Here is a 14379-nt window from a genome sequence, read left to right as displayed (position 1 = left end):
GCGGGAGTGGAGAGGCAAAAGGAGAGGGAGAAGCAGACCCCCTGCTGAGCAGGGAGCCCAATGCAGGACTCGATCCCAGGACCCTGGGATCATGACCTGAGCCAAAGGCAGACGCTTAACCAACTGTCACCCACGTGCCCCAACACAAATCTATTTTTAGGATCAGGTAAGAAAAGGCTTGGGTGTGTTCTACAAAGTCTAAGCACTGTGCAAATACAAGGCACGATTGATTTCTACTTGATTATCTTGCATGTGGTGCTCAGCGGATACTCTGAGCGATTGCTAAATGACTGCACTGTCTCATTTGACAAATGTTATCATTCTAAGAGATATCTGCAATTCCACAAGGGTAAATCTGGCATAATTGGAAAGGGAAACTTAACCACTAAAGTCATTCTTTCTCAATCAAATAGAATAATCAAGTTGAATAATCAAATTGCATTGTTAAAATCAATTATTAGGTACCATGGGGCTGGTATGTGGTTAGCAACCTCACACTGAAGACCGATCTTGTCATCCTACGGGGATGATGCTGTAGCCACTTATGGTTCCATTACCAAATAGTTCCAAACCTGCATGGGTTCCATTATATACCAGAGAAGCTGGAAAGTAAAAGAAAACAACAGATTACATTTCTAAAATTGCCTTGAAACCATGCAGCCATGTAACTTATTTGCCAATCAGCACGCACAGTGAGGTTTAGACACAAGAGCTGAGTGCATAAAGTAATGCACACGGGCCTTGTAGCAAGCACAGCGGTGACGGCATCTGGGTTTTCAGGGGCAACCACAGCAAAATTCTAGCATGCAATACCTTGCTTTGCTTGCCTGAGAAATCACTGCATTTGACAGTCTACTTAGAAATGACTAAATTATGTCTTCTTCCACTACAGATAACGGGAAAGAAGAGTCAGATGTTACAGCAATTAAGGACAAGTAAAATTATATAGTGGATCCTTGAACAATGCAGGGGTTAGGGACACATAACTTTTGACTCCTCCAAAACTTAACAAGTAGCCCGCTGTTGACCAGATAACATAACAGTCAAGGAACAAGTTTTGTATATGTATTATATACTATACGTTTCCAATAAAATAAACTAGAGAAAAGAAAATGTTATTAAGAAAGTCATAAGAAAGAAAATGTATTTACTGTACTGTATTGAAAAAAATGTGTATGTCAGTGGACGCATGCAGGTCAAACCTGTGCTGTTCAAGGTCAACCGTATTTTTGTAAAACAAAGCTTGTGACAATGAAAAATCCTACTCGCTACATCATCATCTTGAAGATGGTTCCATATCAATACATGTAGATCGATCACATTTTTTTACCTTGCTTTTAAGGATATTGTGTTTCTTTTCTACTTAGGCAACTCCATATATCATTGAAAACTTGGAAAGAATTTTTTTTAGTAGCTGCACAAGATTTCATTGTATGTATACACCACGATTTATGGATCCACGTCTTCATTTTTACACATTTCTGTAACACATTTTTGCTATACTAAAAACTCTGTGCTAAAAATTCTTTTGACATTTTGAATTATTTCCTACAAAATATCCATCATCAAGTTTTATGTTAATACTTTAGGTCATTTCCATATTCCATAAACTTAAATTAAAAAAAAGAAAAGCTTTCCAAAGAACATTCCTTACACTAACAATCCTTATTTATAAGAGAAACTGGAAGTGAAGTATTCTCCTTTTATAGCATCCTACAATATGGAAATTTTACAACAGTTTTCATTAATATTTATATTTGTCCAGAAAATATTTTATTTGCCCTTTGTTGGACTCTGCTATAGATGAGTACAGAGAGAAGAGAAAACTATAAATTTTCTCCATGCTGGCTGCCAGGACCAGTTTGGGAGTCTTGTCCCCATGGGCCTCCTGGGCTAATGGAGACTGTGCTTTAGCTCCTTCTCCTGGGGCTGCTTCTTACCCGCCCCACCCCCTCCACAACCCAACCTGCCTTCATCTTTACATTCCCACCCTCGGAAGACTGGCCCCTCATGAACAAACCACTCCAGGGAGGCCAATGCCATAGGCCAGGGTGCCAAGTCACGGTGTGAATTTCTGGAGAAACACTATACTGACAAAGCCATTGAAATGACAATCTGAGGGTGCCTGGGTGCCGCAGTCAGTTGAGTGTCTGACTCTTGGTTCCACATGGGTGGTGATCTTGGGGTCGTGGGGTCAAGCCCTGCATCGGGCTCCGCAATCAGTAGGGAGTCTGCTCAAGATTCTCTCTCTCTCTCTCTCCCTCTGCCCCTCCCTCCGCTTGCCTCCCCCTCTCCTAAATGAATAAATAAATCATTAAAAAAAAAAAAGAAATGGACAATCTGGATTGATCCTTCCGGAAGTGATTAAGTCAGGTGGCAAAAACACTGAACTTGCTGTCACGAGGCGAGATCAACCCCTCAATATTTGAAATCCTTAAGACACTGAGAAATCCTTTGATGAAACTGAAAATGAAAAAGAAGAAAATGAGAAGAGAAAATAAAAGAAAGCATCATGGTCAATAAAATCTTGCTTGTAGCAATTTTAAAATTCACATCATAGATGATTCTCAAAATGACCTACAGCTCTTTCCATTCCATTTAGCCATACTATCCGGATGTCCTATAATAAACTTCCATACTTTCTAACTTAAAAAACTAGAATTAGAGACTGGAGGGTGGGAGCAGTCTGTGGGGTGCGGCGGGGGGAGGGGAAGAGTGAGGACACAAGCAGGAAAATGAAGGAACAGGAGAGAAAATAATGACAGGAGGGTAAAGAGGAGGAGAAAGGACAAAAGGGGAGGAGTTAAGCAGCACTTGGCATCCAGGTATCCTCCACAGACTTCTTTGAACAACTCTTTTGTTTGATAATTTTGACAAGTTTTTAAAAAAACAAAACAAAACAACAACTTTTGGGGTTTCTTGATTGTTTATTTGGTTATTGGTTTCATTTTGTTTGCTGTTTGGATTTGTTTTTTAATTTCAAGGGTTGTTCTCTTATTTCCTTTTGTTGTAATGACTACAAGCTTTCTGTCAAGAACAGACTGTGGATTTTCTTGAAGATATGGCATTTCTACTTCTCTTCCAGGCAGGTGCCACGGTCGCAGTGCTGGCGGTGGTGATGTCAAGGCTGTCATGTTCGCAGGCCACTCGTTAAGCAAGCGTCTGACTGAGCAGAGAAGCGCTCTGGCCTGCAGCACTGCCACACCGTAGTGCAGAGGCGAACTGGCTCCCAGGGAGGATTTCAAACGCAGGGGTTTATTGGAGGGCTCTTCTTTCTTCTACCTTCCCACTTGGAGCCCTCCTCTGACTCTATCTTCTCTCGAAGTTTCTATATTGATAGCAAATAAATCTCTACCTCCTGTCCTGCCCTCTGTCCCTGGCTTCTGTCACTCTCCCCTGCTGTCTGGATGTTGTGTATCTTGAAAGTCATGGTACTCTTTTCTATGTCTTTGCATGTCTGAGACCAACGGGCACAAAATTAAGCAAGTTATATCTGCTCATTCATAACTTAATGCAAAACTTCAAATTTAGCTTTTTCTCAACTCCATCTTCGAGATAGTGGCTGTGGTGGCCCCAGTTCAGTCACTGCCATGCAGCTCTGTCTGCGCCCAGGAGCTACATACCCTTGAGGTGACCAGCCAGGTCACCCAGATCAAGGCTCGTGGAGCCTCACTGGAGGACATCGCTCTAGAACATCAAGTGGTGCTCCTGGCAGGCACGTCCCTCAAAGATGAGGCTACCATAGATCAGCATGGAGTAGAAGTTCTGACCACCCTGGAGGTAGTTGGCCACATGCTTAGAGCTAGAGTCCATGGTTTTCCGGCCCGTGCTGGCCATGTCAGAGGGCAGAGGTGGCCAAACAGGAGAAAAAGAAGAAGACAGGCTGAGCCAAGTGGCAGATGTAGGACAACTGGGGCTTGGTCAATGTCATGCCCACCTTTGGCAAGAAGAGCCCCAATGCCAACTCTTAAGTCTGTTGTAATCCTGACTTTCCCTGATAAAGACATTTAGTTCAGTCAAAATAAAAACAAAAACAAAAACCACCTCAAATTTAGCATATCACATTTAACCATTTTTCCCCAAATCTGGATTTCTTCCCAAATTTTCCCATTTTCCATAAATGCCAGAAGTATCCTGGATCCACCTGGGAATCCAAGTTGTTGTTCCTTTCTTTCCATTTTCTATATTCAGTTTGGAAGCAAGTATTTTTGATTCTTACTTTTCTGCCTCTTTTGCATCTATATCCTCTCTTGAAGCTCCCTACCACCATCCTGGTTTGGACTTTTTACTGCTTTCATCAGTACTGTTAATGATAGTTACATGGTTTGTTTTCTTAACCACAAGTCTTCTTTAATCCATTTGTATATTGCTGCCAGATCCCTTTTCTGAAGAAACTGTAAAACAGGAGTCCGAGAGTGAGAACCTATCCAAATTCAGATTTGTCTGAGTTTGCCTGGTAGTTGCATAAGGAATTCAAGATTTTACAAGGGTATGGTCACCAGAAAAGTAGGGAAATTCTCCACAGTTGTGGTAGGCAGCTTTTAAAATGGCCCCAATGATCTTTTCTTCCTGGTGTTCATGCTCTTGTGTAATTCTCTCCCCTAGAATGTGGGCTGGACCAGTTGACTTGCTCCTAACAAAAAGAATATAGCAACATGATGAGATGTTGCTTCAGATTCATTGACCAAAAAAACTATGACTCATCTTGCTGGTTCTTACCCACTCTGTCCCTCACATGCTCTGAGAGAAGCCAGCTGCCATGTTGTGAGCTGCCCTATGACAGGCAAATGTGATAAAGAACTGGTGTCTCAGTAAGAGACCAGAATCCTGCCAATAATTATGTGAGCTTGGAAGTGGAACCTCCCCCAGATGAGCCTTAAGATGAGACCACAGCCCTTGCTGACACCTTTACTGCAGTCTAATGAGGAACCATGAGCCAAAGGACCCAGCTATGTCATGCCTCGCTTCCTGACCGACAGAAACCATGAAATAATAAATGCTTATTGTTTCAAGCTGTTAAGTTTTAGGATAATTTATTATGCAGCAGTAGATAGCTAATACAACAGCTTAGTGTATATATATCCAGATTTTTTTTTTTTAAGTAGGCTCCATGTCCACTGTGGAGCCCAGCGTGGGGCTTGAACTCATGGCCCTGATATCAAGACCTGAGCTGAGATCAAGAGTCAGACACCTAACCAACTAAACCACCCAGGCGCCCCATATCCAGATTGTTTTTTACCTTTCTCCTCTCCCTCTACAACTTATGGTCAGAGCCAAGGGGGCAATAGGCTGTGATAACTTTTGGGAAGGCCCTGAAAGGAAATAGCTTGCTGCTTTATGGACCAAGTAACAGAGTGTAATATATGATGGGAGTAGTCCCACATTAGCAAAGGAAATGGGAGGAGTTAAGTGCAACAGACATCAGAAGCACCTAAAAATCAGGAGACATGACTATGACCTGGGTGCCAAGCCACATTACCTTCATCAGAAAAGACAGGTGATATCATGGCAACAATGCAGAGTACATGCGGCTGTTGTTTAGGGTCCATCACGGGGAATTGGAGAGAAGGCAGGATAGGCAGAAAAAAACAATTAGAATTACTCATGATACAGCCTGGAGTCTTCTTGAATGATCTGAAGAGAGCTGGTACCAAAGCCAGAAAGCATCTTGTTTCTTTTGTACCATTAGGCACCAGTTCATTTTCGTGTAGGTGGAAACACAGAAAATTTAGACCTAACCTGCTTCCATCATGTCATTTCACTACTTTTTTGTTGCTTGCTTTTGAGCATTCCAACATTTGGCTTCTACATCTATTCCCTGTCTTTACTTTAGTCAAAGGGATGTGCTCACGCTCTCGCAATGCACTGTATTCTCTCTCACTAGCCTTCCCATTGAATATGACCTCCTTTTCCCTTCTTATCTAATGCCCATCCATTTGCAAAGCTCAAGGGAAGTCCTAAATTCTATATATCATGCAGAATGATTTAAACGATGTCTCCGTATCTACCATGAAGTTATGGAATATCAATCTACTAACTGGGTATATATACCAATTTATTTAGAAAATAGCTAATACTGGTTAGACATTTGCCGAGACACACAATATATCTATTGCACGGCCACTCCCCTTAAAGACTCTCAATTTTATTATAAAACAAAATCTTCCCCTTTGAAGCAATCAGAGAACATAGACAATATAAGTATATTCTTAATCCTTCTAAAACAAGTCAAGTTGCTGCTTAGAAGTGCTTACCTCTTAAAAGGAAAGGAGAGGTTAAAATGTTTTTTGCTGTTTCAAAGTAAATTTCTCTTTCACCCTCACCTTGACATTGATCATAAATGGGAACTTTTAGGTTCTAGTGATGGCATAGATGGTTGTCTGGAAATTAGTCCTTACTTGAAGCTCATTAATCAGAGTTCTTCCTGGTGAGTAATTCAATCCTACTGCTCCCAGCTGTCCGTCACCAAATCTAGATGTTTGCATCCCAGAGAGAGGTCTTGAGGGAGTAGAGGTAATGTCAGTAAACTAACTTGGCCAACATATAAATTTAACGTCATAACTTGTTATGTGATGCCTGCCAACGCATTAATCCAACCTATTTCCTAGGCCCCTCCCCTAGGCCCATATAAATTAAAATGCAGAAAGTCTACAGTCTTTAAATTTGTTTCATAGCATGATTTTACTGTCACTGAATACTACTTTATTTCTTATAACTTGTCTATCATGCTTATCTCTGAAAAAGAATATAATTATACATGGGAATAATTGCTAGTTGTTAATAATTTCATAATAGGATAATGCTTTGAAATATCACCAATACAATCTTTACTTATGATAATTATTATTGCCGAACCCTTTACCCAACAAGGATGAAGCAACCATTACTTCAGAGCGCAGGCAGAACCAGCCAAGAGCAAAGAAGAAAGTGTTCACCTTTAGGTCTCAAAATAGACTTTTAAAAGTTAGGTACTGAAAATCATGAAAGCACAGGGCTTCCTATAACAACAGCCTTACAACTGAGAAAGAAAAGGATGCTCAAAATTCCTAAAGCTTCCCTTTAAAGGCCTAGAATCATAAAACACAGAGATTTGCTACAAAGTATGGGAGAGAAAGGATGTACACTATGATGTTTTTAGAGACAACTGAATGAGGAGAGGAGACACAAATGCATCTGGTGCCTCTGATAGTATTTTGGCCTCTCCCCTCTTCTAAGGTGGAAACCTTGAGTGGGAGATGGGAGGGGATCAAGGGAAGGAGAGGTGGAGAGATCTGAGTGCAAACAGGACTTACACTTCTCTTCCCAACTGGCACCAAAGTGATCTGTGTTGATTGACACAGGGTGAAACAGCAATTGTCTGTGTTTAGGTCAAGAGAGGTCTCAAGTGAGCACATGCTCCTGGTTCCCTAGGATTTGTGCAACCCAAGAAAAGGTCCAGAAGTGCCTCCCCACCCCAAACCCCTGGAGAACTAGTAAAACTGTTGAGAGTACACAGACTTGTGGGTTCTTCAGGTGGGGAAGAGGCATACAGATGTCACTACAAGAGGCTATGACAGGGACCACAGACATCAGTAGCAACAGATGCTAACTTGCCTCAAATACAGATGGAACCCATTGCTTTAGAGTATCATAAAGACCACAGAGAAAGAAACACCCAGAGGCCTCAGAGAACACCCCAGTTCAGCATGTGGGCAGATAACTATCCCTCTGAGGTCACAAGGTTTCAAAAGTACCTGTTACCCACATGCCCTGTGGTTAAAAGCAAAGGAGGAAGGGAAGGGAAGCTGTGAAAGACTAACCATCATCCCCAACAAGATGAGTTAATCTGGAAGAGAAAAATTTTCAAGAAGAAAATTATCTTTAATTAGAAAAATTAAGGTTCTCACACTCACCTCTAATCCTGCCACTCCTCGTCATCCCTTCCTCCCATCTAGGAAAGCAAGGTCATCAGAGAAAGTTGAGTTCAGTTTCACAGAACTATCATTACCATTCTTCCTTCTGAATCATAATGTCTATAAATCTGACACTGCCTACGATTATTTCTTCCTTTCCAAGTATACTTGAAGGAACATGGGGAATACATAGGGTCCTAAGATTTCGTGATTGGTTTTGAAACAGTTTCACAACACGGTAGAAATCCATCATACACTATAAGAGAGGTCCCAAAACTCCAGATGCATAAATTGTGAGGATAACAATTTGCCAGGTTAATGAAATGAGAGGTCTGGTTAGGGTTGGCCAATCACTGATCACACTGTAACCAAATTTATATCACATCTAAATTCAGTGTTGCAGGGTACTTCATCTGGGGGTGGTTACAGTACTTGAAAAACATATTGTCATCAATATTTAAAATGGCTAAGATGAAGACTGCACCCTTTTTAATGAAGCAGTTCTATTTCTTAATCAGAGGGGTGAAAAGACTATGGCAGTCCTCTAGGTGGTGGTCTTCTGTTTATTTCTTTAAAGTTTTTGTAATTACAATAGTACCCACTGTTTCCCATTGAACAGATTAAGATCCTATAATACTCAATATAAAACACAGGATCTCCTTAAAATTTTGTGCAAAGCTGAACCATTCTTTCCATCTGTACTAGTGAGGCTATATTTTATGGTGATGAATGTGAAGGGCTGAGGAAATACCTGGCATGAGTCCTTTTCTATCTGGCCAACATGTGTAAAATCTGCTACAAAATCTTAGGTTTAAACCTTTGTCCTCGGATCCCCCAAACAATACTGTATTATGAAATAATTAGATTTTTCAAACTCTTGATCAAAACGCCACCTGTCCCATTTTATAGATGCTAGGGACAGAACATGGAGCATTTCTTTCTCTTTTGTGAGCATTTGTACCCACCTCCACTGCAATGATCTTCTCAGTCTCCTTTGCTTTGAATGGGAGCAAGTCTGCTCTGCCTACAACTGTGTAAAAATTTCAACAAAATCATCTTCATTTGAGTTGTCACAACTATACTCACTTCCCTCAAGCAAGTGAGACCATTTAATGGAGTTGACAGCCTTCACCATTCTATCATACCGAATATGGATGAAGAAACATACTGGCTGATGGAAACTGACTTTTTTTTTTTCTTTCCAATCTATCCCGAATCTCCTAAATCAGTATTCAAGCCGTGTCTTAATATTTAATCCCTATGAAGACAGAACACTTCAGAGGAATCCTCAAGACATCTCCTATGGTGCTCTTGAAACCCATTAACTTATACTACCTCTGGTTTCAAACAATCAGACGCTCCCTGATTAAGGATGAAGACAACTGTGGTACTCCAGGGCAGAAACTCTCAGTAGGAGTCATGACAATCCCCTGCACAGCCAGACAACAGAAACATTGCAGACACCCCTAAGTGGGACTATGCTGCTATTAAAAGAAAAGTCACAGGGGTGCCTGGGTGGCTCAGTCCATTAAGCACTGGACTCCTGATTTCGGCTCAAGTCATGATCTCAGGGTAGTGACATTGGGCCCCACATCGGGCTCTGCACCGGGCATAAAATCTGTTTAAGATTCTCTCTCTTCTGCCCCTCCCTTCCCCCTCTTTCCCTCTAAAAGGAAGGAAGGAAGGAAGGAAGGAAGGAAGGAAGGAAGGAAGGAAGGAAGGAAGGAAGGGAGGGAGGGAGGGAGGGAGGAGAGAAGGAAAAAGTCACATATGTCTAGGAGGCATTATAATTTTCTTCATCGTGAATGTCAACTGACACTTGCTCCATGGCTTACAGTTTTCAGTTCGGCTTAGTTATAGTTACATGACATGAAGTTCCTAGAGCTGTTGGTAAGTCAGAGAGAGAGAATCCCTAGAAGGCTCCGCACCCAGTGTACTGCTTGACGCAGGGCTTGATCTCAGGACCCTGAGATCAGATGACCTGAGCCGAAAGCAAGAGTTGGATGCTCAACCATCTGGGTCCAGGCATCCCTACACTATCATTTTAGAAGCAAAATAGCAACCATAATGTGGAAAAACAACATTTAATAAAAAGAATGTGTTTTCTTATTTCGAGTTTTGAAATGACAGCTAAGCTTTATATCAGTGTAACAGCTAGTTACTTAATAATCTTTGCTTGCAATTGCTATGCAAGATGATGGCTTAAAATAACGACCAATGGTTTTCATTTATTACCATCTCACTGAAAGCCATCTTTATTTCCTGAAAGATTGGCCATGTTGCCACTTAAAGAACTAGAGGACTCAACAATCATTCATCAGTTAAAGGCCTTTTATCCACTCAGATTCTTAGCTACTAGAGCTCCTAGCTGTTTTAGTTTTCCTGGAACTAACAGAAAATGCCTCTGGTAGTTACCATATCATGACTCACAAGAATGTCGCAGTTTAGGACAGGTCTTTATTTATGCATCGATAACTTCAGTGTCATCGGTTATATCGATGTGTCCTGGGAATCCTATGTGGGAATTCAAATGACTAAATGTCAAATCCTTCCAGTGTTTTATGTTGCTATTCTCTGAAGAAACCATATGCTAAATATAGTAATATTTATATTCATATAAAGATGATTATGCAAGTTATAACTAGCATGGTAGCCCCATGCAAATTCTGAAAAAAGTAAACATATGCAAAAGTGCAATTAAAAAGAAAATTTGTCCAGACACTGGGCAGAAATAAAATAGGTTCTTTTCCAGCAATGGTTTCGAACTGGCGCTTTATACTCAAATGACCGATTTCCAAACATACCAGTGTTGGGATCATTAAATCCAAACCTCTGGAGGTGGGTCCCAGGCCTCATTATTTTTTCAAAGCATTTCAGATGATTTTTATGTGAAGGCAGATTTGAAAATCACTGGTTTACAGGAGTGGAAATCAGACACTAACCATAGGCTGGAGCAAGTTTATAGAAAATATGAGCAATAACATCGTTCAGTGCAAGGCTCTGACCACAGTCTCAGGAACCTGGGTGAAAGCAGATCCAAACCAGCTTTCATACCCACAGTACTAAATGCTAAGACTTTTCTTCAGAGTGGATAACTAGAATAATAGTTCCTCCATTTATTTCTAGGCCTGATTATATCTTAGACTTGACAAAGTCACTATTTATTTCACAAATATTGATTGAGTTCCATGCAGTCTGCTGGGCACAAAATGACCTGGAGCAGAGAAAGCCTCGCCAGAGGCCCATAAACTGGTTGTACCAACCACTGAACTTTACAGAACACATTGACAATTACAACCACATGGAATTTCTTCTTGGCTAATTAACCTTTACTGTGGTAACCTTGCTACCACTCACTAGTCTTACAAAGCCAATTTCTGTGATTTATATATATATAATTAGCACTGATGTAATTTTTAAAAGATAGCCAGGAGTCCACTTCTAGGAGGAAAAGCCTCCATTTGAAAGCTACCAATGTAATAAGGACATCAAAAGAAACTTCACATAACCATTCACACAAGTAAATATCTTAGAATGGTGGAGTTGATGCTAACAACAGCAGGACCAAACAAGGGAGAATAAAATAAAGGAGAGCTTTTTGGTCCTCTGGGTGACATGTTGAGTTCTGGCTTCTGGACGATTAGTTTGGTTCAGGAATGGCTTAGTTTACCAGAAAGTGTTCTCTGGCCGTTAGAATTGTTGTAAAGGTTTTTGCTTTTCAGAGTTCATGGTAAAAGAGCAAAACCTCACTGCTGGAGGTGGGGATGACGGAGGGAAGTAGAAGGGGTAGGTAGAAGAGGTGCTACTTGAACTGAGTTTTAATAGAAGACTAGCCATCAGTTGAATACAAAAGAATGTGTCGGTGGGGAGGGAGGAACATATTTCAAGCTAAGGGAGTGGTAGATGGGAAGGCTCCAAGGCAAAAACAAGAAGTGTTGTTCAGGAATTTCCAAGTAGTTCAATATGACTGCGGCTTGGGAGGTACCGAGGGAGGGCTGGGAGTTCAAGCCAGCAAGGCAGGCTCTGGGTGCACTAAAAAGGCGTTTGCAATTTATCCCACAAGCTCTATAATCCTTGAAGTATCTTTAGTAATAGGGAAACACCGATTTATGTCTTAGATGTAAAGAACTGCTTTGGGAGCTTTGGAGAAGAAGGACTGACGGTAAGGAGGGGAGATGTGGAAGGCGGGCAGAGTGGAGACGAGCTGGAGGCTATTGGAAGTGAGAAGGGAGGAGGACCTGAACTCAGGGGTACTGCTGGGAGGAGAAGAGGGAAGAAAGACCACAGTCTCTTTATAAGATGCCATCCCTGTCAGGGAAGTTGCATGAGAAGGAGGAGGGCAATGCCTAGGTTTCTGGATTGAAAAACTGGGAAATGATGACCCCTTTTTGCAGAAATAGGATATAGATAATTAGGTCTAGTGTAGGGGAAGTGAGTGCCATATTAGATGCAGGGTTTTTTAAAGATTTTTTATTTATTTGAGAGAGAGAGAGAGCAAGCCAGCATGATCAGGGGCAAGGGTCTTAATTTTGTTGGAATCCACACAGAAAAACCACTTCATGGGGCGCCTCGGTGGCTCAGTCAGTTAAGCGTCCAACTCTTGATTTCAGCTCTGGTAGTGATCCCAGGGTTGTGAGATCGAGCCCTGATTGGGCTCTGCACTCAGCAGAGAGTCTGCTGGAGATTCTCTCTCTCTCTCCTCCCTCTCTCTACCCCTCCTCACCCCCCTCCACACACTCTTTCTTTCTCTCAAATAATAATCAATCAATCTTTAAAAATAAAAAGAAAAGAAAAACCACTTCAAAGGTGCCATTGAATTGAAACTATAATATAAAGACAGGCTATTCAAAAAACCTTTCAACAGTCTCTTTTAAAAAACAGTAAATAATACAGATGGGTAAATACTGACAGAACATGTGACACCAAACACTAAACCCAGTGATAGAAGTTACATCCTAGGTTTGCAACCAAGGTTTAATTTCTGCACTTACCTTTGTTCTCTGTGTTCCTGGCTACCTTGTTTTCTGGGGAGGGTACGAGTCACTGCCTGCTGCTCATTTGGCTGGCAGTGGACGTCAGGAGACTTTTTCTGAAAGGAAATGAGATGGACATATGACACTCTCCTGGCCACGCAGGATGGCTCATCTCCTGCAAGTATCTTCATCCAGATACTCACTGCTAAGAACTGTAATCTTGCTTTCCTTGGGAAGCAGAAGAAAGGCCGAAAGAAAGATAAGAATCCAGGACCAGTCCGCAAATTGAAACAGCGTAAGCACAAGAGCAAATGGAATAAATCATGAGGTCCCAAGTGAAGGAGCGATTGTCTGCAAGGGCTGAACCTGGACCAAGGGGCCCGGCCACTCTGGACATAGAAAGGAACCAGGGGTGGTAGGCATTGGAAGTCCTGGCTTATCCACACCCACCATCTGCTTCAATTTTTCTCTTTCTTTGTTTATTTCTCCCTGTGCTCTCTCTTGCTTTTCATTATTTTTCTTTCCCCTTTTAAACTCTCCCACCCAAATAGCTTAGCTCTTCTTGAAACCCTGTAGCAAGGAGGATGCTGGCACGTGCGCTCTAAGCTCTCTTTAGGAATTTATGAGGAGTTTCCCCTTTGCCAGCTGCCTTCTTTCGGTTCCTCCTTTTGTCAGAGAATAAATCCTAGGTGACAAGGTCATGACCTTCTCTCCTACAATCTCTTCAATAGGAAAAAAGAAGGAAAAGATTCCCTTTTCCATTCTGAGTCTCCTCATAGCAGGTCTTCAAGTTGTAACTAAGACTTCTCAGCCCAACGGAATAAGATATTTTCTTAGTAATTTGTACGTCCCTGGGTGCAAAAAAATACCATCATCGAGTGCTATTCCTTTGCCTCATTTTATGGAGGAAAATCATGGCTTGTAGGAAAAGAAAGCCATCATAAAGATTTATACGAAAAGAACAGCAAAATATCACTTACAGATGCAAAAGAACTTCTGAACTGGTCTCTTTCTAACTGAAAACAGCTACTAATGTGAACCAACATAAAATAGCCTTTCATGCCGAATGTATCTGTTCTTCTATGTTGCAGTGAAGGCAGGAACACAAAAGATGTTTAGAAACCATAGTCTCCAACCCCTGGAGATTAAATTCTGAAAGGTTTTATGGCTTCATCAAAAATTAAAGAATTATTTAGTAAAATTATGACAAGTGTGTGTATACTGGTGCTTTTATAGAGCTATACCTGTTTTTTTTTTTAAGTTTTATTTATTTAAGTAATCTCTACACCCAACGTGGGGCTCAAACTCATGACTCCAAGATCAAGAGTCACATGTTCTCTTTTTTTAAAAAATATTTTAGAGAGTGAGAGAGAGAGCGCATGTGTGTGAGCAGGGGGAGGGGCAGAGGGAGAGGGAGAGAATCTCTAGCAGACTCCCCAGTGAGTGCAGAGCCCCATAACGGGGCTCAATCTCAGGAACGTGAGATCATGACCTGAGCCTGAGCCAAAATCAAG

The 14379-nt window shown here is 41.4% G+C and overlaps 1 long non-coding RNA gene and 1 pseudogene across 6 annotated transcripts in view; one reads left to right on the top strand and one right to left on the bottom strand.

Annotated features, from left to right (window-relative positions):
- The window catches only part of LOC123789027 (uncharacterized), a 108229-nt gene that overhangs the window by 24908 nt on the left and 68942 nt on the right, over positions 1-14379 (bottom strand). For 3 of the 6 annotated variants that reach the window (XR_015723886.1, XR_015723887.1, XR_015723883.1), the window contains exons 3-6: positions 12884-12981; positions 7893-7930; positions 5480-6498; positions 466-602 (exon numbers count right to left, since the gene is read on the bottom strand). This is a non-coding gene — a long non-coding RNA (uncharacterized LOC123789027). Of the gene's footprint in view, positions 1-465; positions 603-5479; positions 6499-7892; positions 7931-8857; positions 10407-12883; positions 12982-14379 lie in introns of all 6 variants that reach the window. The other 3 variants (XR_015723885.1, XR_015723884.1, XR_015723888.1) reach the window with 3 other exon arrangements.
- On the top strand, positions 1190-3971 carry LOC148110358 (ubiquitin-like FUBI-ribosomal protein eS30 fusion protein pseudogene; annotated as a pseudogene).

The sequence above is a fragment of the Ursus americanus genome, chromosome 3 (genome assembly GCF_024610735.1).
Source record: "Ursus americanus isolate L20-20 chromosome 3, mUrsAme1.1.p, whole genome shotgun sequence".
NCBI lineage: Eukaryota > Metazoa > Chordata > Mammalia > Carnivora > Ursidae > Ursus > Ursus americanus.
Note: the sequence above shows the minus strand (reverse complement) of the source record. Positions and strands in the feature narration are given on the sequence as shown.